Source organism: Rhincodon typus, chromosome 35 (genome assembly GCF_021869965.1).
Source record: "Rhincodon typus isolate 14 chromosome 35, sRhiTyp1.1, whole genome shotgun sequence".
Taxonomy (NCBI): Eukaryota; Metazoa; Chordata; class Chondrichthyes; order Orectolobiformes; family Rhincodontidae; genus Rhincodon; species Rhincodon typus.
Genome location: NC_063366.1, coordinates 14,388,661 through 14,412,811, shown reverse-complemented (window position 1 = coordinate 14,412,811; position 24,151 = coordinate 14,388,661). Strand labels below are relative to the sequence as shown.

Here is a 24,151-nt window from a genome sequence, read left to right as displayed (position 1 = left end):
TCTTGATGAGGAAATGGAAATCCTCATATATTCAAGTGGATCAGAAGTTGGCAGTACTTCATCAAGTTTTGTTACCAGTGGGTTCAAGAAAGGATGCCAGCAGCAGACGAATGACTAGTAGGAGGTCATTTAGGAGTAAGGAAAACTCAAGCTAAAACACAAAAAAAACATGTTTTAAATGGCCTGGACTGCATAAGGATGTGGTGGAATTTTGCCAGGCATGCCGTACGTGACGTGTAGAAGTATAAATAGAATTAGCTTTAGTGTCACGTATTCAAATCAATGCAGCAAAAATTGAATATGTCACTACTTACTTGCCATGTCGGGCACACATGACTTCTTGCTTGGCTGAGAAGCTACAATGCCAGCCCGAAGACGGCCTCATTGGCTCCGAGTGGAGGCTGGGAGTTTGGAGGCCGGCAGTTCCAAGGATGCAAGTTCGGAGTATGGGATTTCTGAAGCAATGAGTCTGTGGGCCACAAGGCAGGGGGCCGGAAGGTCGGAGCCATGAGGAAGTGAGTCAGCGGAATTGGAGGCTGGGTGTTCTGAGGTCGAGAGGTCAGATCTAATGAGGTCCGAAGCTGGGAAGCCAAGAAGCGAAAAGAGCGCAAAGAAATGACAACAAAAGGAAACAAGTAAAGAACTTTAACATACTTCAATGTTTTAATTCATGCAATCCGACAGAGATAAATTCAAATCAAAGTCAAATTATATATCACAGTTAATTTCTTACAAAAAAAACTGTATAGCTTTAAGACAAAACAATTCAATCCATTGTGTACTGTCTAGAATCACGGGGAAAATTAGGAGAGTGGCATTAAACCTTAAAAACCATGTTGAGGGCTTACAGTCAAGGCTATTCATGGATTGGAATTGAGGAACTCCATTTGTAAGCTTTGAATTTAGGGATACTACGACGATGTTGTGGATAGAAGAGGTTGTTTTGTTCTGTTGTCTCTTTTTTTAAAGAGTAGTCTTAAGACAAATGCGCTAATCTGTTCATTTTGAAAGCCAATAAACCAAAGAGGTTGCGAAACTTTGAGTTCCTTTTGGAATCTGTAAGATTAGGAGCATCTGGGGTGAGTGTGATCCAGCTCTCAAAGAAAAATGAGTTCTAGATTTTTTTTTCAGCGGCAAAGGTTGCAGGATTGCATCTGTCTCAGCTGTTACAGTTCCTCTCTGAATTTTCTCTGATTTTTTGTTTCCACTGTTGGCTGCTTGCATTGCCTCTGAGACAATTCTGTTTTCTTAATTTGCATTTTTCCAAGGGTGTGTTTATGGGGAATGTTAGAATATTGGAACAATTACTGTTTAGTAGTCTTCTAATAAAAATCTATTCTGTTCAGTTTAACTCCAGTGCTTGATTAAATTGTATTTTGTTTAATGTCGAGTACATTGAACAATTGAATTGGATCTGGGACACAGCACGCACATTTACCCTTAAATTAAGAAAAGAGAGTCCGTAAGGCAGCGAATCGGTTGGGTTGGAGGCTGAATGTATGATGAATGTATCTGCTGAATTTCCAGAGGCCATTCCATTACACTGTACCATGGCTAAAAAGTTTACTCCAATATTTTACTTGATACGGATACTGACAGAGATACAATCAGATCCAGGTCAAATTGTATATCACAGTTTTTTTCAAACACATTATGTATAACTTTGATGCAAAACAATTCAAATCCACTGTGCACTATCCAGAATCACAGGCAAAATTAGGACAGTGGCATTAAATGTTAAAAACAATGTTGAGAGCTTATGGTCAAAACTATCCAGAGGATTAGAATTGAGGAATTCCAGTTGTATGTTTTGCATTTAAGGATACTACGACAATGTTTTGGCTATAGGAATTTATTTTGTTCTGTTGTCTTTTTTTAAAAAAAAGAGAAGTCTTAACACACAGGGGTTGATCTGCCTAGTTTTAAAGCCAGCAAATCAAAGAGCTTGTGAGGCTTTGAGTTCCTTTTTGAAGCTGTAAGATTAGTAGCAGCTGGGATGTGTGGACCAGGTCTCAATAAAAACTGATTTTTAGATATTTTTTTCAGCAGCAGTTGTTGCAGGATTGAATCTGTCTCAGCTGCGACAGTTTCTCTCTGAATTTTCTCTGATGTTTTGTTTCCCCTGTTGGTTGCTTGCATTGCCAATTCTGTTTGCTTAATTTGCATTTTTCCAAGGGTGTGTTTATGGAATGTTAGAATATTGGAACAGTAAAGGTTTGGTAGTTTTCTAATAAAAATCTATTATTCTGTTAAGTTTAACTGCAGTGCTTGAATAAATTTTAATTTGTTTTAATGTCGAGTAGTTTGAGCAATCGAATTAATTTTGGGACACAGCAACTGACATTTACCTTTAAAACAAGAAACGAGTAGACTGTGAGGCAGCGATTCAGCTGTGTTGGAGGCTGGGTGTTCTGAGGCCACGAGGTCAGATCCAATGAGGTCCAAGTCCCTGAAGCTGAGAAGAGTAAAGAGCAGAAAGTAATGACAAATCAAAAAAGAAGAAGAAAAAACAACAACAAAAAAGGATCACATGGAATAGATGAGTTCTGGCTGAAGTGACCGACTTTGCCACCATCTGGTAAATGGAAAATCTACACCAGATTAAACCCCCCCCCCAATAATACACATTCCCGCAATTGAGGAACCTTTCACAAGTGTCTTAATTGATTGCATAGGACCCGTACATAAAACAAAAGTAAGAATCACTATTTGCCAACTGTAATGGATGTATGTGCTAGATTTCCAGAGGCCATTCCATTCCACCGTACCTGGCTAAAAGATAGTAGCTAGGCTAAATTATTAATATATTTGGAAGGGGGCTGATCTAGTCCCTAACAAGTCTGGGGCACTTCTTCGAATCAAATCTCTAATTCCAGGCTGGATTTAGGATTATTGGGCTAAAAGGCATCCCAATGGTCATTGGTAGAGTGTTTTATATCTGTTGAATTCTGTTGGTTTGAGTCACTAAGAGTTTTCTGGGCACGGAAGAGGTCACTTCGACAATTTTAGAGAGCGTGAGCAAAGTGAATTCTGCTGAATGTTTGAACGAGCTAAATCTGGAAATGCCTGTGTCAGTGATGAAAGGGGAAATAGTTGTGGCAATCGTGCGGCACCTGCCAGTGCCAGAAATATTATCAGAAACTTTGGAAATGGCTAATAGTCAATGGAAAATTAAGCTTGATCATGCAAAGGAAATGAAACAGTTCAAATGATGATTGAAAACAAAGAAAAAGCAGAAAGACAACATAGCTTTACCAAAGGCAAAGAAAACGAAGGTTGATACTAGCAGAATAAAGAGAGAAAGAAAAGCAGAAAGAGACAGAGTTTAAACTTCAGAAGTTGGCGATCAGAGAGGAGTGTTGATTTAAGGCTCTTGCGAAAATGTGTAGCTCGAGTTGTGAGTGAGGTTGTTGACTTGCTCGCCGAGCTATCTGGTTGTAGTTCAGACATTTCGTCACCATGCTAGGTAACATCATCAGTGCAGCTTCTGATAAAGCAATGCAGTTCTACTCCTCTTAGTACTTATATGATACGGTGTTTTGAGACATTTTCTGTTCTTTGTTTGCAAGGGTTTGTGTATGGGTTGCAATTCCACATGTTTTTTGATTGCATTATTTGTGGAGAACCAGGTGTTTAGGAATTCATGTGCTTGAGCTAGCTTGGTCACATTGACCCAGTTAAATTGATGGCCTTCGTTGTCTGTGTGTGTACTGAAATGAACAAAAGTTCGTAATGTTGTTTTGCTACTGGTGTTTGTATATCCTGATGGCTTGTTTCCTTTCTGTAATGTTTTTGGCAGTCCTTGCACGGTATTTTGTACACTACATTGGTCCTGCATTTTGTGGGCATGTGGTCTCTAGTTATTGTGAGTGTTTGTCATACTGTGGCTGTGCGTTTGTGTGCTATCCTGATTCGTAATGTCATAGGAGTCTCGTTGTCATTTCCGATTTATTCTTTGCATACTTGAGTGCAGCCAGTGTATCAGGGCGTGTTGTGTACTCTTGGTGTTGTCTGTCTAGAAGGCATCTGTGGATCAAGTTAGTGGGGTGTACATTGATTGCAAAGGGCTTGCATAGGTACTCTGTGTCCTTCATGCGAAGTTCTGGTGTGTAGCAGCAGGTAGCGGCCTGTTTGAATGGTGTCCTTACATAGTTTTGTTTGTGGAGATTGGGGTGATTGCTATGGAAGTTGAGGATTCAGTCAGTGTGGTTTGCATTTCTGAACAGGAATTCCCCGTTCATCATTTGTTCTATACTGGCATCTGAGAATGGAAGTTGATTGTTGCTTTACTCTTCTGTTGTGAAATTGATCCCGGTGAATATGTTGTTGATGAGGTGGTGTGTCTCTTGTAACTTAATGCATTTAATGATTACAAATGCGTGATCCACGTATCGTATCCACAGTTTTGGCTGTATGCGGAGGAGGGTCATGCATTCCAATCTTTTCATCTCTGCGCCTGCAATAACTCCTGAGATGGGTGACACAATAGGTATGCCATTATTCTGTTTCTATACTTGACCATTAAAAGTGAAGTGTGTGGTGAGGCATAGGTCCATTAGTCTTAGTATGTTATCCTTGCTGATGGAGCTGTCAGTCGGCCTTCCATTAGTAATGTGGCCAGTGCTTCTTTGGCTAGTGGGATGTCAACGAATGTCAATAGTGTTGTAACGTAAAAGGATAACATAGTTTCATCGCAGTTGATTTTGAAGTTCTTGAGATTATTTAGGAATTTCTGAGGTCAGTGGATGGATTGGCGTGATCCATCGACCAGCTGCTTCAGTCTTTGTTGTAGGTCCTTGACAAGCTTGAATGGAAGTGTGCCGGATAGGGAGATAATGGGTTGTAGTGGGATGTCTGATTCGTGTACTTTGAGGAGTCCGTAAAAGCAGGGGATCTTCAAGCCTTCTGGAGTCTGATTTTATGTAGTCTGTTTTGGTTATTTGTCCTGCATTCTTTCACCTCCTCAATGTTTGGGTGATCCTATTTCCTAGCTGCGGTGTTGGGTCTTTCTCTACCTGTTGAAAAGTGTATTTATCTGGAAGCAGTGTCTGTGCTTTCTCAATGTAGTCTGGTTTGTTCATAATGATGGTCATGCGCCCTTTTGTCTGCTGGTAGGAATATTATGTTCCTGTCTTTCTTGAATCCTTTGACTGCTTTTCACTATGATTTCTTTAAGGTGTTCCAAACATCCCCTGGTTCAATGCAGTGATAATAGTCTATTGAATGGCCTTTTGAGTTTCATCCGTGAGTCCATTGTTTTTTTTTAATGTAGCTACCAGCGCGGCCATTATGTCTGTTCTGTTCGCATTTCTGTGGTAAAAGTTTAGTCCGCTTATTAGGGCAGCTTTTTCAGTTTTTTTTAAGTGGTCTGTTGGATAGGTTTCTTAACTATGAGTCTGGTTTGTTGTTGTCCTTGTCTTTGTAGCAGATCAGTTTGGTCTGTTTGATCAGTTTACTTCTCCTGTAATTTATCTGTCTTCTTATTTCTGGTCCTGTGTTGTTTAGTTTTGATGGCCTGTTCTAGGATTGCAGTCCATTGCTGGTCGGTAGCATGCTGATAAAATATTCTGCAGCTATTTATTTCAGCTGTTTTGTACGCCTATCAGATGTTGAGTGAAGGTTTGTATTTCACGCTGCGGGGCAGTGCCTTGTTCCTGAGGCATTCGTGGAGACTGTGAAGTTGTTCGCAGGTACTGCTCAGTTGTTTGATGAAGGTTTTGCATTGGCGGGCTATTTTGAACGTCTTGCACCCATACTTGTTAAAGGTTCTTAGAAAGATTTGTAGCTATGGTTGGGGATGAGGTTGTTGACTTGCTCGCTGAGCTGGCTGGTTGCAGTTCAATCATTTGGTCACCGTGCTAGGCAACATTATCAGAGTGGCTTCTGATGAAGCAATGTAGTTCTACTCTTCTTAGGATTTATATGATCCGGTCTGATGAGGTGTTTTGATTCATTTCCAGTTCTTTATTTTTGTGCAAAGGTTTGTGTGTGGGGTCTAATTCCATGTGTTTAACGATTACGTTATGGTTGGAGAACCAGGCCTCAAGGAGTTACCATGCGTGCTTATGTTTGGTTTGTGCCAGGATGGTCATTTTGTCCCAGTTAAATTGATGACCTTTGTTGCCTGTGTGTAATGAAATGAGGCAATGTTTGTCATGTCATTTTGCTGCTAGTGGCTGTTTGTGTATTCTGATGGCTACTTTCCTTCCTGTCTAGCTGACGTAATGTTTTTGGCAGTCCTTGCACGGTATCTTGTATGTTGTTCCTGCAATTCGTAGGTATAGGGTCTTTGCTCCTTGTGAATGTTTGTCGTAGCGTGGCAGCAGGTATATGTGCTATCCTGATTCATAATGGTCATAGGAGTCATATTGTCCGTTCCGATATATTCTTGACATATGGTAGTGTTGCCACAATATTAGTTCATATTGTGTCCTATTGGTGCTGTCTATCTGTTAGGCATCTGCGGATGAAGTTGGTGGGGTATACATTGATAGCAAGGACTTGCGCATGTGCTCTTTCTGCTTCTTGCAAAGATCTGGTGCGTTAGTTTGTGGCATTTTTGAATCGTGTCCTTGCACAGCTGGTCTTGTGGATGCAGTTGTGATTGTGTGGAAATTGAAGATTTGCTCAGTGTGAGTTGCCGTTTTGTATACTGTGGTTTGGAATTCCCTGTTCATCATTGGTTCTACCTTGTCATGTAGGAATGGAAGTTGATTGATGTTTTCTTCTTCTCTTGTGAATTGATCCTGTTGAATATATTGTTGATGAAGTGGTGTTTCTCTTCTATCTTAGTGTGTTTAATGATGATAAATGAGTCATCCACGTATCATATACACAGGTTAGGCTTTATGCGATGGAGGATCATGCATTCCAATCTTTGCATGACTTCCTCTGCAATAAGTCCTGAGGCGGGTGACCCCATATGTGTGCCATTAATCTATTTGTATATTTGACCATTAAAGGTGAAGTGTGTGGCAGGGCATAGGCCCAGTAGTCTGAGTATGTTTGCCTTGCTGATGGAGCTCTTGGTCGGCATTCCTGTTTCCTCTAGTAATGTGGCCAGTATTTCTTTGACTAGTGGGATGTCAATGGACGTGAATAGCGATTTAATGTCAAAGGATACCATAATCTCGTCGCTGTTGATTTTTATTTTCTTGAGATTATTGTGGAATTCCTGAGTTGAGAGGATGGAGTGGTGTGATTCATCAACCACGTGTATCAGTCTTTGTTGTAGATCCTTGGCTAGCTTTTATTTAGGGGGGAGACAATGGGTCTGAGGCAGATGTCTGCTTGGCGTAAGACCATAAGACCATAAGACACAGGAGCAGGAATTATGCTATTCTGCCCATTGAGTCTGTTTCACCATGCGATCATGGTTGATAAGTTCCTCAACCCCTTTCTCCAGCTTTCTCCCCGTAACCTCCCCTTGTGTTCAGTTCTGGTCACCTCATTACAGGAAAGATGTGGCAGCTTTAGAGAGGGTACAGAGGAGATTTATCAGGATGCTGCCTGGACTGGGGAACAGGTCTTATGAGGAAAGGTTGAGGGAGCTAGGGCTTTTTTCATTGGAGTGAAGAAGAATGAGAGGTGACTTGATAGAGGCTTACAATGTGATGAGAGACATAGATAGAGTGGATAGTCAGAGACTTTTTCCCAGGGAGGAAATGACTATTATGATGGGGCATAATTTTAAGGTGATTGGAGGTAGGTATAGGGGAGATGTCAGAGGTAGGTTCTTCATACAGAGACTGGTGGGCGTGTGGAATGCGCTGCCAGCAGTGGTAGTGGAGTCAGATAATTTAGAAACTTTTACACGACTCTTGGATAGGCACATGGAGGATAGTAAAATGTAGGGTATGTAGGGTAGATTGATCTTAGTAGGATAATAGGTTGGCACAACATCGTGGGCCGAAGGGCATGTACTGCTGTACTGTTCTATGTTTTATGTTCTATGTTGTATGTTAACCCTTGATCCCCTTGATAATCAAGAACCTATCTATCTCAGTCTTAAATGTACTCAATGACCTGGCCTCCACAGCCTTCTGTGGCAGTGAATTCCATAGATTCACTACTATCTGGCTGAGAAGTTTCTCCTTATCTCCGTTCTAAAAAGTCTTCCCGTTATTCTAAGGCTGTGCCCTCGGACCTAGTCTCTCCTGTCAGTGGAAGCATCTTCTCAACATGCACTCTGTCCAGGCCATTCAGTATTCTGTAAGTTTCAATTAGATGACCCCTCATCCTTCTAAACTACAATGAGTATAGTCCCAGAGTCCTCAAACGTCCCTCATATGCCAAGGTTTCCATTCCTGGGACTATTTTCATGAATCTCCTCTGAACCCGCTCCAGGGCCAGTGCATCCTTCCTGAGATATGGGACCCAAAACTGCACACAATATTCCAAATGTGGCCTGACCAGAGCCTTATAAAGCCTCAGTAGAACATCCTTGTTTTTATATTCAAGTCCTCTCAAAATAAACGCCAACATTGCATTTGGCTTCCTGATGACTGACTCAAACTACAAGTTTACCTTGAGAGAATCCTGGACTGGAACTCCCAAGTCTCTTTGCACTACAGGCTTCTGAATTTTCTCCCATTTAGAAAATAGTCCATGCTTTTATTCTTCTTGCCAAAGTGCATGACCTCACACTTTTCCATATTTTACTCCATCTGCCACTTCTTTGCTCACTCTCCTAACCTGTCCTAATCCTTCTGCAGCTTGCCCACCTCCTCGATACTACCTATGCCTCCACCTATCTTCGTATCATCTGGAAACATAGCCAGAATGTCTGCAGTTCCTTCATCTAGATCATTAATGTATAAAGTGAAAAGTTGTGGTCCCAACACTGACCCTTGTGGAACATCACTTGTCACCGGCTGCCATCCTGAGAAAGGCCTTTTTATCCCCACTCTCTGCATTCTGCCAGACAGCCAATCTTCTATCCATGCTAGCACCTTGCCTCAAACACAATTGGCCCTTATCTTACTCATGTGAGGCACCTTGTCAAAGGCCTTCTTGAAGTCCAGGTAGATAGCACCCATTGGCTCTCCTTGGTCTACCCTAGTCGTTACTTCCTCAAAGGATTCTAGCAGATTTGTCAGGCATGGCCTCCCATTGATGAAACCATGCTGAATTTGCCCTACTTTACCATACACTTCCAAATATTCAGAAATCTCATACTTTACAACGGACTCCAAAATCTTACCCACGACTGAGGTTAGGCTAATTGGCCTGTAATTTTCATCTTTTGCTTTGCTGATATTTTTAAACAGGGATATCACTTTAGCAATTTTCCAGTTCTCTGGGACCCTCCCTGACTCTAGCGATTCCTGAAAGTTCATCACTAATGCTTTCACTATCTCTTCAGCTATCTCCTTCAGAACTCTGGGGTGCAGATTATCTGGTCCATCATTTATCCATCTTCAGGCAAATCAGTTTTGCGAGCACATTTTCCTTGTTGATGGCCACCATACTCAGCCCTGCCCCCTGACTCTCTTGAATTTTTGGGAGATTACTCGTGTTTTCTACCGTGAAGACTGGCGCGAAGTAATTGTTCACTTCCTCAGACATTTCCTTTTTCCCACTCCTATCTCTCAACTGTCATTTTCCAGTGGCCCAATGTCCACTTTTGACTCTCTTTTGACTTAATATATCTAAAGAAACTCTTGCAGCCTTCATTTATATTACTGGCTAACTTACCCTCATATTTAATCTTCTACCTCCTTATTTCTTTTTTTGTTGCCCTCTGTTCATCTTTGTAAGCTTCCCAGTCCTCTGGTTTCCCACTGCCCTTTGCCATATCATATGTTTTCTCTTTTGCTTTTATGCTATCTCTGACTTCCTTAGTCAGCCATGCTTGCCTCATCCTCCCTGTACCATACTCCTTTTTCCTCGGGATGAATTTTTCCTGCATCTCCTGAATTACTCCCAGAAACTCCGGCCATTGCTGTTCCACTGTCTTTCCTGCTCCGCTCCTCTTCCAGTCAATTCTGTCCAGCTCCTCCCTCATAGCTCTGTAGTTGCCTTTATTCAGCTTTACTACCATGACCTCTGATTCTATCTTTTCCCTCTCAAATTGCACAGTAAATTCTACCATCTTATCATCATGGCCTCCTAAGGGTACTTTTACCTCAAGCTCTCTTATCAAGTCTGCCTCATTGCACAACACTAAATCCAGTATTGCCTCTTTCCTTGTGGGTTCCACTACGAGCTAGTCCAAAAAAAGCCATCTTGAAGACATTCCACAAACTCCTTTTCTTACAATCCACTACCAACCTGATTTTCCCAGTCCACCTGCATATTGAAATCCCCCATGATCATTGTGAACTTGCCTTTTTTACACACCTTTTCTATCTCCTGGTGTATCTTGCGCCCCAGCTCCTGACTACTGTTTGGAGGCCTGTACATAACTTCAACTATGTATTTTTTTTTAAAACTTTTCCGGTTCCTCAATTCTATCAACACAGATTATGCACTATCTGACCCTGCTTCATTTCTTCCTATTGATTTAATTTCATTTCTCCCTAATAAGGTAACACCACCCCTCGGCCCACCTGCCTATCTTTTCAATAGGATGCATGTCCTTGGATATTCAGTTCCCAGCCCTGATCTCTTTGCAGCCACGTCTCCGTGATGCGTACCACGTCATACCAGCCAGTTTTGATCTGCTCCACAAGCTCATTTACCTTATTCCTTATACTGCATGCATTTAGATAGAACACCTTCAGTCCTGTATTAACCTTCCCTCTTCTCATTTTCATTCATTTTTCCAGTGTTTGATTGCTAGCCCTTTCCAAACACTCTGTCCTATTTGTGTGTGTGCTGGAGACTTTAATAATTTCTCCTAAGTTCTCCTTTCCTGTCATTTCTTTCATATTTTTTTCCCCATGTTGTTGAATCCACCACTACAGATGTTAACCTGCTGCTTTGTTTCCCACTGGGGCAAGTTTCATCATTCCCTTCCACCCGCCCCCAACTTTCTAGTTTAAAGTCCTGTTGGCCAGCCTATTTACCCATCTCTCTAGAACATTGGTCCCAGCTCGTATCAGGTGGAGACCATCCCAACGGTACAGATCCCTCTTGTTCCAATACTGATGCCAGTGACCCATGAAAAGGAACTCCACTTTCCCGCACCACACTTTTAACCATGTGTTTACTTCCTTTATTCTCATGTCCCTACGCCAAATAGCACGTGGTTCGGACAGTAATCCGGAGATTATAACCCTTGAGGGCCTGTTCTTTAATTTGTGTCCTATCTCCTGATAATCTCTGCACAGGTCCTCTTTCCTAGTCTTGCCTGTGTTGTTTTTATTTTGGCATAGACCACAACAACTGGATCCTCCCCCACCCTCTCCAATATCCTTTCAAGCCAGTCAGAGATATCCCTTACCCTGGCACCGGTCAGGCAACACACCATGCCGGACTCTCGATCCTGCTTACAAAGGAGACTATCTACCCCCTAATTATAGAATCCCCTACAATTACCACCTGTCTTTTTGCTCCCACCCCCTTTGAATGGCGTCCCATACCATGGTGCAGTGGTCAGTTGGCTCATCCTCCCTGCAGCCATTTTCCTCATCTGCTCAGGGAGCCAGTACCTCGCACCTGTTGGACAAGCTGAGGCTCCTCTGTTCCTGACTGCACGATCCCTCTACCTGCCTCGCTTACAGTCACACCCTGCTGTCCCTGACTACTGACCAAATTTAAATTACTTAATGTACCAGGTGTGACTGCCTCCTGAAACAAAGCATCCAGGTACTTTTCCCCCTCCCAGATGTGCCGCATTGTTTGAACCTCCAATTCCAGATCATCAGCTCTGAGGTGAAGTTCCTCGAGCAACCAACACTTGCTGCAGATGTGGCGACTGCAGTTCGCAATGGGATCAGCCAAGTCCCACATCATACAGCTACAACACCAGTCCAGACGTTGCTACTGAGCTAATTACTTTATTAACTTATATTATTTATTATAATGAGTTAATTAAATTTGTTGAAACTTTCCTCCCTCTGACAGCTTTCCGCTGAAAAAAAAGCAAAAAAAAGGAAAGAAAAGTTCCCTCTACTCTAGATTGCCAAAAGAATAAAGAAAATAAAACCGTACCTTACCTTACCGACCCTCCACACAGTTTTTTTTTGGTTAAAGGAGGAGAATGGGTGGGAGACACTACACGTGTAGTGTTTCAGGTGTAGTCAATGACCAAATATAATAGTTCACTTCCCGGCTTGCACTGTCACCACTCCCACCGCTCAAATCAAGAAGGCCGCTGACTCACGAGGTAAGTTTGTATAAGGAAAACCTTACCTTCCCGGTTTCCCCCTGGCTCGCGCTCTCACAAATCCCGCCACTCAAATCTTTGGGGAACCCATACAAGCGGGGTGTATCCGAGCTATCTGGTTCCATATTTATGTCGTCTGTCTTGGTTATTTGTCCCGCATTCTTTAGTCTCTCTAATGTTTGGGTGATCATATTCCCTGGCTGCAGTGTTGGGTCTATCTCCATCTGTAGGTAAGTGTCTGCATCTGCAAGCAGTGCCTATGCTTTCTCAAAGTCATCTGGTTTGTCCATAAAATGGTGGTCATGCTGCCTTTGATTATTGGTAGGATTATGATGCTCCTTTCTTTCCTTAGTTATTCGAGTGCTTTTCTCTCTGACGTGTTTAGGGTGTCCCAATCATTCCTTTGTTTCAATGCAGTGATTATAGTCTGTCAGATGGCCTGTTGATTTTCGACTGTGAGTCCATTGTTTTTTAGTGTACCTTCCAAAGCGACCATGAAGACTTTTCTGTTCGCATCTCTGTGGCTATCGTTTAGTCTACATGTTAGGATAGCTTTCTAGGTTTTTGTAAGTGGTCTGTTGGATAGTTTTCTTACCCATGAGTCTGGCTTATTGTTGTCCTTGTTTTTGTGGCAAATCAGTTTGGTCAGCTTCTCCGGTAATTTGTCTCACTTCTTAGTCCTGTATTATTTGGTGGTGATAGCCTGTTCTAGGGTTGGAGCCCATTGTTGATTGCTAGCATTTGAGATAATGTTTCTTGGCGCGACATTTGTCACTTGTACTTGTGGAGCAGCTTATGGGCATCATTGAACAATTCCCAAAGCATTCTGTGGCCATTTTGTTCGGTTGTATGTATGCCTGTGGGTTGTTGAGTGGATGTTTCTATTTCACGCTGCGGGGCAGTACCTGTTTCCTGAGGCATTCATGGAGAAAGTGAAGTTTTTCACCAGTACCACTCAGTCAGTTGACGATGGTTTCCAACGTCTGGCTATTTTGCAACTGTAGTTGTTTAAATGTCATGCGAAGATTTGTAGCTATAGTTGTGGGTGAGGTTGTTGAATTGGTCGCCAAGCTGGCTGGTTATGGTTCAGATGTTTCGTCACCATGCTATGTAACATCAACAGGGTGGCATCCAATGAAGCAATGTAGTTTTACTCCGCTTACTGTTTATATAATCCTGTCTGATGAGGAGTTTTATTTCATTTCCGGCTCTATTTTGCAAGGGTTTTTATATGTGGTCTAATTCCACGTGCTTATTGATTGCATTATGAGTGTAGTACCAGGCTTCTAGGAATTCCCGTGCGTGTCTATGCTCGGCTTCACCTATGATGGTCACGTCATCCCAGTTAAATTGAGAGACTTCGTTGTTTGCTTGTAGTGAAATGAGAAAAAGTTTGTCGTGTCATTTTGCTGTTAGCTGGTGCTCGTGTATCCTGATGGCTAGTTTCCTTCCTGTCTGGCAATACAATGTTTTTGGCAGTGTTTTCCTGGCATTTTGTACACTAGTTGGTTCTGCATGTCATGAGTATGAGGTCTTTGCTCCTTACAAGTGTTTGTCGTAGTATAGCTGTGGTTTTGAGTGCTATTCTGATTCCTAGTGGTCAAAGGAGTCTCGTTGTCATTTCCGATATATTCTTGGCATACTGTAGTGTGGCCAGTGTATCAGTTTGTCTTGTGTCCTCTTGGTGTTATCTGCTAAAAGACATCTGTGGATGAAGATGGTAGGGTGTACATTGACAGCGAAGACCTCGCGTAGGTGCTCTTCATCCTTTGTGCAAATTTCCGCTGTGTTGCGGCCAATTTGGATAGTGTGCTGGCACAGCTTTGTTTGTAGATGTTGAGGTGGTTTTATGGAAATTGAGGGTGTGGTCAGTGTGGGTTGCCTTTCTGTGTTTTGGAATTCGCTGTTTGACATTCGTTCCACCCTGACGTCCAGGAACGAAAGCTAATTGTTGTTTTCCACTTCTCTTTTGAATTTGATCCCGGTGAGTACGTTGTAGATGAGGTAATGTATCTCTTCTATCTTAGCGTGTTTAACGATGACAAATGTGTCGTCCACGTATCATATACACGGTCTGCATGTATGCGGGGGAGGTTCTGCGTTCCAATATTTGCATGACTGCCTCTGCAATAGGTCCTGAGATGAGTGACCCCATAGGTGTGCCATTAATATGTTTGTATACTTGAACATTAAAGTTGAATTATGTGGTGAGGCCTAGGTACAATAGTCTGAGTGTGTTGTTGAGCTTTCGTTCAGCATTCCTGTTTCCTCTACTAATGCGGACAGTGACTATTTTTCTAGTGAGATGCGATGGACATGAATAGTGCTGTAACGTCAAAGGACACCATAGTCTTGTCATCGTTGATTTTGATGTTCTTGAGGTTATAAAGGAATTCATGGGTTAAGTGGATGGAGTGGGTTGAAACTATTCAAACGGGCTACAACCCAGAGGTTGAATTCCTAGAGGTCTGGTTCTTCACCCATAATGCAATTCATAAACATGTGGAATTAAACCAAATCTACCAACCCTTGCAAAATAGAACCGGAAACAACGCAAAACACCTCAACAGATCGGATCATATAAATACAAAGTGGAGTAGAACTACTTTGCTTCATCAGAAGCCACACTGATGATGTTAACTAATGAACCGTCGGAACTACAACCAGCTAACTCAGCGAGCAAGTCAACAACCTCACCCATGATCCGAGCTACAAGTCTTCACAAGAACCTTAAACAACTACAGGAGCAATACCTTCAAAATCGCCTAACAATGTAAAACCATTGCCAACCAACTGAGCGCTAACTGCCACTACTTTATTTTCTCCATGAATGCCTCAAGAACCTGGTACTGCCCCTCAGCATGAAATACAAACATCCACTCAACAATCCACAGGTGTACAAAATAACTGAAAAAACTGGCAGCAGAATGCTTTGGGTGATAATGAATGATGCCCATAAATGGCTCCACAACTACGAGTGAGACATTTTGTGCCAAAAATCATTGTACCAAAACGCTACTGACCAGCAAAGAACTGCAACCCTAGAACAGGCCATCACCAACAAACAACAATTGTCCCCTGCTCTGGCTCGAACACACCTCGCTTTAATGGACTCCCCAAAGTACACAAACCTAGCAAAGGACCTACAACAAAGACTGAAACATCTGGTAAACGGATCATCCTCTCCATCCATTCAATCCAGGAATTCCTTATTAACCTCAAGAACTTCAAAATCAGCAATAACGAGATTATGGTATGCTTGATGTTAAATTGCATTCCACTTCCATTGTCATCCCACTAGCTAAAGAAACACTGTCTACATTACTAGACGAAACAAGAAAACCGACCAACAGCTTCAACAAGGACAACATACTCAGACGACTGGACCTATGCCTCACCTCACACTTCCTCTTTTATGGTCAAGTAAGGAAACAGATTAATGCAATATTTATCCGGTCACCATCTCAGGACTCATTGTAGAGGCAGTCATGCAAAGAGTGGAATGTACAACTCTACCTCGCATACTGCCAAAACTGTGGTTACCATACGTGGACGAAATATTTGTCATCATTAAACACACTAAGTTAGACTACACTCTCCACCTCATCAACAGCATATTCACCGGGATCAAACTTACAAGAGAAGAGGAAAACAACAATCAACTTTCGTTCCCAGACATCAGGGTAGAATTACTGACGAACAGGAAATTCCAAACCACAGTATAAAGGAAGGCAAACCACACTGACCAAATCCTCATTTTACACAGAAATCGCACCAATGTCCATAAACAAAGCTGTGTAAGGAAGCCATTAAAACCACCACAACCAACTGCAATGCACTGGAACTACGCACAAAGGAGGAAGAGCAATAATACAGGGTCTTCATTATCAATGGATACCCTAACAACTTCATTTGCAGATGCCGAATCGTTAGACAAAGCCAAGAGGACACAACATGACCTAATCCACTGGCCTCACTACCGTATGTCAAGAATATATTGGAACTGACAATTAGTCTCCTATGACCATTAGAAATGATGATAGCACACAAACCCACAGCCACGTTATGACAAACACTCACAAGAACCCCATGCCCACCACATGCAGGACCAACACAGTGTACAAAATAACATGTAAAAGCATTACATTTTTCCACAGAAAGGAAAAGCCATCAGGATAAACGAAGACCAGCTAGCAGCAAAACAACATGGCGAACATTCCTTCATTTCAGTTCACGCAAACAAAGAAGACCATTAACAATAACTCGGACAACATAACTACCCTCGCTCAGCCAACCATAGATTCGCAAGGGAATTCCTATGGTTCTCCAACCATAATGCAATCATTAAACATATAGAATTAGATCCCATTTACGAACCTTTGCAAAAAGAACCGGAAATGATACAAAACACCTCATCAGACCAGATCATAAAAATACTGAGCGGAGTAGAACTACTCTGCTTCATTGGATGACACATTGTTGATGATACCGAGCATGATGACGAGACATCTGAACTACAACCAGCTGGCTCTGCGAGCAAGTCAACAAAGTTAGAGGAATGTTGACTGATAAGGTCAGAGGCAAAGAGACATGGTAGAAGGACAGTGATGATGAGGGAAGCAAACATAGCCAAAGGCCTACTGGGGAATCCGTTCAAATATGCCTATGTGCTGCCAATGTTGAACAAGAAAGATGTAGAAGTTCTATTAATTTTAGTTCAGAATGTGGCTAAATAATGAAATGGACAGTGGAAATGTCAGCATTGTCAATTTATATACAATTTGTAGGTCGACCTAGCAGAACTATCTGCGGTGCATAATGAAGTGAAAATACCATCTTAGTCAAATATGAACTAATACCAGAAGCCTACAGACAACATTTCAGGAATCTAAGGACGGACCATAGGCAAAAGTCCATTACGTTTGAAATAATCAAAAAAAGTACCTTTGAGTACATAAAGGTATTGAAAATAGATTAAACATGTGATGCTCTTTGAGAGACGATTATTTTGGCGGAGTTGAAAATTCACTTCGTGAAGTGTGAGAACCATGTAGACGAGCAGAGAGTTAAAACTGCAAGATTAGCAGAGGGAATGACAGATGATTATGGATTGGTTCACGAGTCAAAGTTTGGCTTTAGACATCAATTCCAATCATCTCTCGCCAGCAAAGACTGACTTATTCCTATATCTCTTAATAGAATAATTTCTTTACCACTCTTCACATCATATATGAATAAACCATAGCCTCATAAGTAAACTCCTTCAAGAGATCTGGCACTTTCTTCGCAATCAACCTCCAATGAAGTTGTACATTCTGCTGCAGTTTTCTTTAGCTTACACTGTGCTTTCCTTTGCTACTTCAACAAAACATCAATTTCAATCAATGAGGGATAGAAATTGGAGAGAAGAGAAATCCTTATCTGGCAAGGGAAAATGAGATATCATTGAAGACATTAAAGATAGTTTCCTACAGGGTTAAAAGTAATATTTATTCATGGAAAAGGGAAGTTTTAAATCTCAGATGTTTTCACTGTAATGAAGTAGGCCACATGAATTTGCAGTGTTGGTAATTGTTAAAAAGACCTGAGAACATGTACGTGGCAAAAGATGATAAGCCAGTGAGTTTTGTTGAAGTGGTTAAGGAAAGCACAGTGTATATTTAAAGGAAGAGTTGCATCAGAAAGTACAACCTGGTCAGGGATTGGTTGCAAAGAAAGTGTCAGATCTCTTGAAGGAGGTTACTTGTGAGAATATAGTTCATTCATACCTGACGTGAAACACTGGTAAAGAAATTATTTTCTTAAGATTAATGGCAGTTAGTAAGTCTTTGAAGGTGATAGATTAGGAGATATGTAATTCAGAACGAGTATTGCCAGAAACAGTCGTAATGTTTGGAAGTCACGTTGACAAGAGCAGTTGTCCATTATGTAGAATAAGATTGGAGATTCTGGTGAAAAGTGGTGACATGGTCGGAGGAATAATATAACAATTCTTGGTTCCAGGACCCAATATATCCTTGGTAATGGTATAACTGGATGACAGGTGGGAGTGACACCTACACTGATTTAAACGCCGGTGGAAAAGCGGTTAACTGTGGTATTACAAGAAATATATGCTGGGATTTTCCCTGAGTCTGCGGTAACAAGGTCACAAAGACACAGATTGAAGAAGGAGGAGGAATCAAAGAATAAACCTGTGGAAGTTGTCGTTCATTTGTCAGAGACTATATTTGATCAAATGGTTGAGAGAAATAAGAACAGAACAGATGGAGGGAAATGTGACCAGTTCAGAGAAATTAACTGAATTATAATAGAAAGATGAAAAAAATAGTAATGCAGTCGCATCAAAAAGCGTACACAGAAGAAGAATCTGAATGTATCCCAGAATGCCACTACTTTTAAAATGACGTCTTGGTGAGGAAAAGGAGACTCTCTTATACTCAGTTGCATGAGAAATGGGCCAAAGTTCATCATGTTGTATTATTGGTGGGTTAGAGAAAGAAGGTGTTGCAGTTAACAGATAAATCACCAGTAGGAGGTCATTTTCACTGTCTTGGACTGCATAAACAATGTGTTTGAATTTTACCAGACATGTCATGTGTTCAACTAATTGCAAAAGCTCAGTTTTTCCTCATTGAAATTGGATCTGGGATACAACATCTCACACTTACCTTTGAAGTAAGACAAATATTAGGGTTCAGACTACTTTTTCATGTATATATTTATATTTAGCGAGTACAATCTGATCCATAAATGTGCACCAAATTAATCTATCAAATTCATGCATTTGCATTAGTTTTTGGGCATGAGGTGAGAGAACCACTGAAATTAATTAAGGGAAAATCCAGAGTCGGAGTTCAGAGAGAACACATTGCATTAAATTTTATGCAAAGATTAAATGAATCGGGTGAGTTACCCAGGCAGCATTTCAAAGTAGTGCAGTATGTATGAAATAGGAAGAAGACGAGAAATCAAAAACTTACATTTTTGATAGTAGACATAATGTGTTAGTCTGACTTCCAGTGGTAGCTGAAAGTTTAAAAGGAGTGTTTAGTGGGACTTATCAAATCTAAAGTAAAATAAGTAAGGTCAATTATTTGATGAGAACGTCAGACAGAAAGAAATCTCACAGCGTCATGTGAATAGGCTCCAAAGGTATTTTGGTAAGGATGAAAAGCAAAAAGTGAATAGGTTAATTGTTACAACACAGAGTGAAGAACCAAATTCGGATGATTCTGCTATTTGGAGGTCCCGCAAATTAAGTTGGACAATGAGGAAGTTCTCAAAACTGGGCTAAATTATTGAATTAGTTACATGATTAATCAATAGTTTCTCCAAATTTTGTGTTCCTTTCCTACCGTAATATCTTTTGGGCATATTTGCATGACACACTCTGTGAGATTTTCCAGTGGAAAGTCGAAATTATCCTCACAAGTTACTACAATCACTAGGGGAGATATGTGGGAACAAGATGGGAAGTACTAATCTTAATTACACATATTCCAGATACCAGAAGTTCTGATCAGGTTAAGCGACATCCTTACAGACTTATCCATCTAAAGTTGGCACACATTCAAAAAGAGATTGAATGCATACTCAAAGACAACATAATCAAAGCGAATCACAGCGACTGCAGCTCACACTTAATAATGGTGCAAAAACCAGATGGTATTCAATGATTATGTGTGGACGATCGCAAAGTCAATGAAGTTAAAAAATCTAATTCATAACCTGTTGCACGTTTTGAAAACTGTATTGAGAAGGTAGGACAAGCAACTGAGATTTTAAAAATTGGACTTACTCAGTGGATACTGGCAAGTACAGTAATATTATTTAAAGGATCGAGAGAATGCATTGCTTTCATGACACCGAATTGACTGTACCAGTTAGTCATGCCATTTGGTTTAAAAAAACAGCAGCCACATTTCAAAGCCCAACCAATAAGGTCATTTTGGCCTTAGCCAATTGTGTGGTGGACAGCAACGACCAACTCATTTTTAGCTGCACATGGATGGAACACTTGCAGCATGCATGGAAGTGTTTTCAACTGCTTTCGGGAAGAGGGAATGCTGATAAAACTGACTAAATTTGAGCTCGCAAAACCCAAGTCACGTTCTGGAGCCATGTCAATGGTCGTGGACAGATGGCCCTACGGCATGTGACAACAAAGGATTTTCGAGAGTTTCTTGTACCATTGACGAAGAAGGCAATACTATTATTTCTGGGATTGAGCATTTTTTAATCAGAAGTTCATACCGAATTTTAGCAGTGTGCTTGCGCACCTGACTGACCTATTGAAGAAATGCAGAATATTTCACTGGATGGCAGACTGTCAGAAGGCATTTGACAGCCTGGAAGCTGAGTTAACCATTGTTCTAGTGTTACCCACAGCTAATTGCAAAAATCCATTCAGAGTGGCTATCCATGTGAGTGATGTGGGAGTCAGTGCTGTACTTTTGCACGAACATGACGGGAAGTTAGAAGCATCTATTTGATATTTTATTCAACAAATTGAATAATTATTAACAGAAATATTCTACAATTGAGAAGGAGACCTTACGCTCAGTGTTAGTGTTGCAACATTTCAACATTTACATTGCCAATAATGTTCCTGAGACAATTGTATATACTAATCATAACCTGTTAAAGTTTTTTGAGAAATTTAACGACAAAAATCCCTGACTGTTTAGAATGGCACTTACTGTTGCAGCTGCTCAATGTGAAAAATAGATAAATACGTAGCAGGACGAGTGATTATAATTGCTGTGACTTTGATGAAGGAGACGTTCGGTGAATGAAATAAAAGCAGACTGAAAATGACTGTATTAGTGAATGTTTGCAAGCTTAGAATAATTGTTCTGTGCATGTATTGTGTACTAATAGAGTAAGACTAAGAGTTTTGTTTTTAAGTGAAGCCATCTTTGTATGCTGATGCTTCATTTTTTTAAAGGGGTGTTGTGTGGTGATACAGTGGCTTTAAAGTGGTGTTTTGTTTAAAAACAAAAATAAAAAAGAGCTTTTTTTAGGTAGATGTGCCGGGCACATTCCAAGAACCATTAGAGTAAAAGGCTTGTGAGGCCTCAGGGACTTTTGTTTAGAGTTGGAACAATAGAAGCAGCCTGATTTGGTCTCTTCAAGCTCCTAGAGAATCAAGACTTTTAGTTTTAGCTTCCAGCAGTTGCTGTTGGGGTCTTGAAGAAATGGAAGCTATTTTTTCACTGTCTTGATCACCGCCAAAAGCTGGGAGTTCTCTTCCTGCTACTGGAGTTCGATGCGAGACAATCTGTCTCCTGAATTTGCCTTTTCCCAAATGGATTTACATGGGATGTTACCATATTAGAGCAGGTCATTTATGAGAGCTAGGTTATTCCAATTCCTTCCTTCCTTGTTGCTGTATTTGCTTTAAATCCGGTTGTTTGAACAAAGGAATTGCATCTGGAATGCAATACCTTACATTTACCTTTAAAATAAGAAAAAGCTAGGATCTTGACTCTTTTCTAAATACTTTAGAGGGTTTGTTCTCGTAATTTTACTCATCTCCAAATGAATGTTTATTCTTATGGAATGTTCTATTGATGAGACTCGTGGCTCTAAGATAGACTCATTACAAAAGCATGGATGGTGCATCAGGCTGGAACGTCTGAATGATCCACTCGTGCAACTTTTCTTAAGCTCTTGTAGAATATTTTTGCTAAGATATCGTAGTAAACTTTACAGTTACATGGGCTCAGACGTTTCTTAGCTACTAAAGGTCAATGAGCAACCAAACGGTGTGAAGCATAAGATGTTGCATATGTGCACGTGAGAGAGTGTCTTAGAGATAGAGGGTTAGTTATTGGTGACAAGGATTCATAGGAGATGAACTGTTTCACATGCTAGAATTTCTGTCTTCACTAACTTTCGGTAATTAATTTATAATAACACACATAAGGAGATAATCTTTCCACAACACACTGCAAAATGTGAGGTTGCAGTTGATATCGTACATACTTTCCATTCTACTGTCTCTTGAGTACGTATCAAAGCATTGTATTTATTCCTTTGACATTCGTGCTTAAGCAAGTTTTAAAACATCACAAAGACTGTGAGAAATTTTCTCATTCATTTTGTAATAGTATGCTCGAATATTGCAGGCAACACTTTGATTTCATATCCTCATTTGAGGTTGTTTGCAGGTGTCATTTTCTAAGTAAGCAGAGAACAGGAATTCCAACTTACGAGTGGAAGTGCAATGGACTTTGCTATTTATTTGTCAATTAAAAGAATTTCCACAGTAAGTAGCATATGCACCTTATGAATGGTTGATAAAATTGTGGATAGTTTCTATTGCAAGATTTTTAGCAAATGCATTTGAATTTTCTATTCGTGAAATGCATAAAAATTGGAAATTAATTTTTTTTTTGTTACTGTGACTTTCTTACAGTGAAACAGATGCTGGCAAAAGATATAGGTAAATGTAGCAGGTTACCTGTACATACATTGCTTAAATCTGTAGAAAACTAATATCCAATATCTAGTATACACACACAAAAAGTGGTGAAATCAATATTGGATCAAGGCATAAAATCGTAGGAAAATACAAATGCAAATGGTCACCATATGTAGAAACATCGCTGGAGAAACAAACAACCTACACCCTGAGGTGGATTACTTTCCATGGTATCAAATGGTAACACTGCTTGTCCCTCCATAGAGGATGCACGAACTTCTGAGGGTTTCTGAGGCTTATGTGAAGACCTCCAAAAGTAGCTGTAAAAGCCTTTTGTACGAAAATACATTTCAACCATTACAGCTGCAATAATACTTTTATTAAGAATTCAATCACGACTTATTGTTTTTGTAGTAAAAATGCTATTACTACGGAACGGCTTGGGAGCCAAAATGTGTAATGTATTTCTTAATTTTTAATGTAGGCACGGCGAAAATTGAATTCAAATGTTTCTTTCAAATTTAAAACCACGATAACTGTTATATGAAATATAATTCACTCGTACTACGAGGACAGTGTTCTGAATTGTTTGCATAGATTGCAACCTGGAATTTCACTAGTTTCCATCCCTACATATTCTGTACAAATGGCTATACACTAACCCGTCCTTCCAATTGGAAAGATAAGACAATTAGTAATGTTTGTAGTTCATCACGAATTTTGCATACAATGGGCAATGTTGTATTTGCACCACGTTGATGAGTGAAATCGATCCTTAGTACCAGTTAGCTATGATCTAACTACCCCACTCAAATTAGCTTACAATAATGATATTGATTCCACATTGAACTGGTTTCACTAGAAATGGAAGTGAACAAAAGCAAATATCCATGTTAAAACCGCGAAAAAAAACTTGCATATGCCCTGAAACATAAAGTTGGATCATATTGAATAAGAGCGTGACCATGCTGAACGACATCACGTTAGAAATGATTATTAACGATTCTGTGAAGAACTCGCCTTACTGCTTACCGAAAACTCCACAGCCTTTCCAAAACCTTTGCCTATTATGTTCCATCATCCTTATTCCTTTCCCTATTGTTTCACTTCACTCTTTTCCTGTCGTTTCACTGAAGTTTCAACTTTTACTCTGTATTTATTGTGTGCTCAGTGAAATTGCTTTAATATGCTTCAATAAAATGCAAATGAATTCCACATGACAACGCTTCCAGCATGCATAGCTCCTTGAACTTTCAGTTTCTGACATGCTATCAGGAGGGTTATAGAGGAAAATAAGCTGAAAACTATGGATTATGGCTGCTTATGCACTACAAGAATTCATAGTTTAATGCGTTTTGTTGACTTACTCTGTAATTTAGTGTACTGTTTTAAAGAAAAACATCTGTCACTGTAATTTCAGAAATTGAAATATTGAAGTTAAAGATTGCTGG

The 24,151-nt window shown here is 40.5% G+C and overlaps 1 long non-coding RNA gene across 1 annotated transcript in view; it reads left to right on the top strand.

The window, feature by feature from the left end:
* The first annotated feature begins 558 nt into the window (after positions 1-558).
* Positions 559-24,151, top strand: part of LOC125487050 — a 68,031-nt gene continuing 44,438 nt past the window's right edge. Inside the window, exons 1-3 of the long non-coding RNA XR_007265627.1 lie at positions 559-635; positions 22,447-22,544; positions 24,121-24,150. This is a non-coding gene — a long non-coding RNA (uncharacterized LOC125487050). The remainder of the gene's footprint in view (positions 636-22,446; positions 22,545-24,120; position 24,151) is intronic.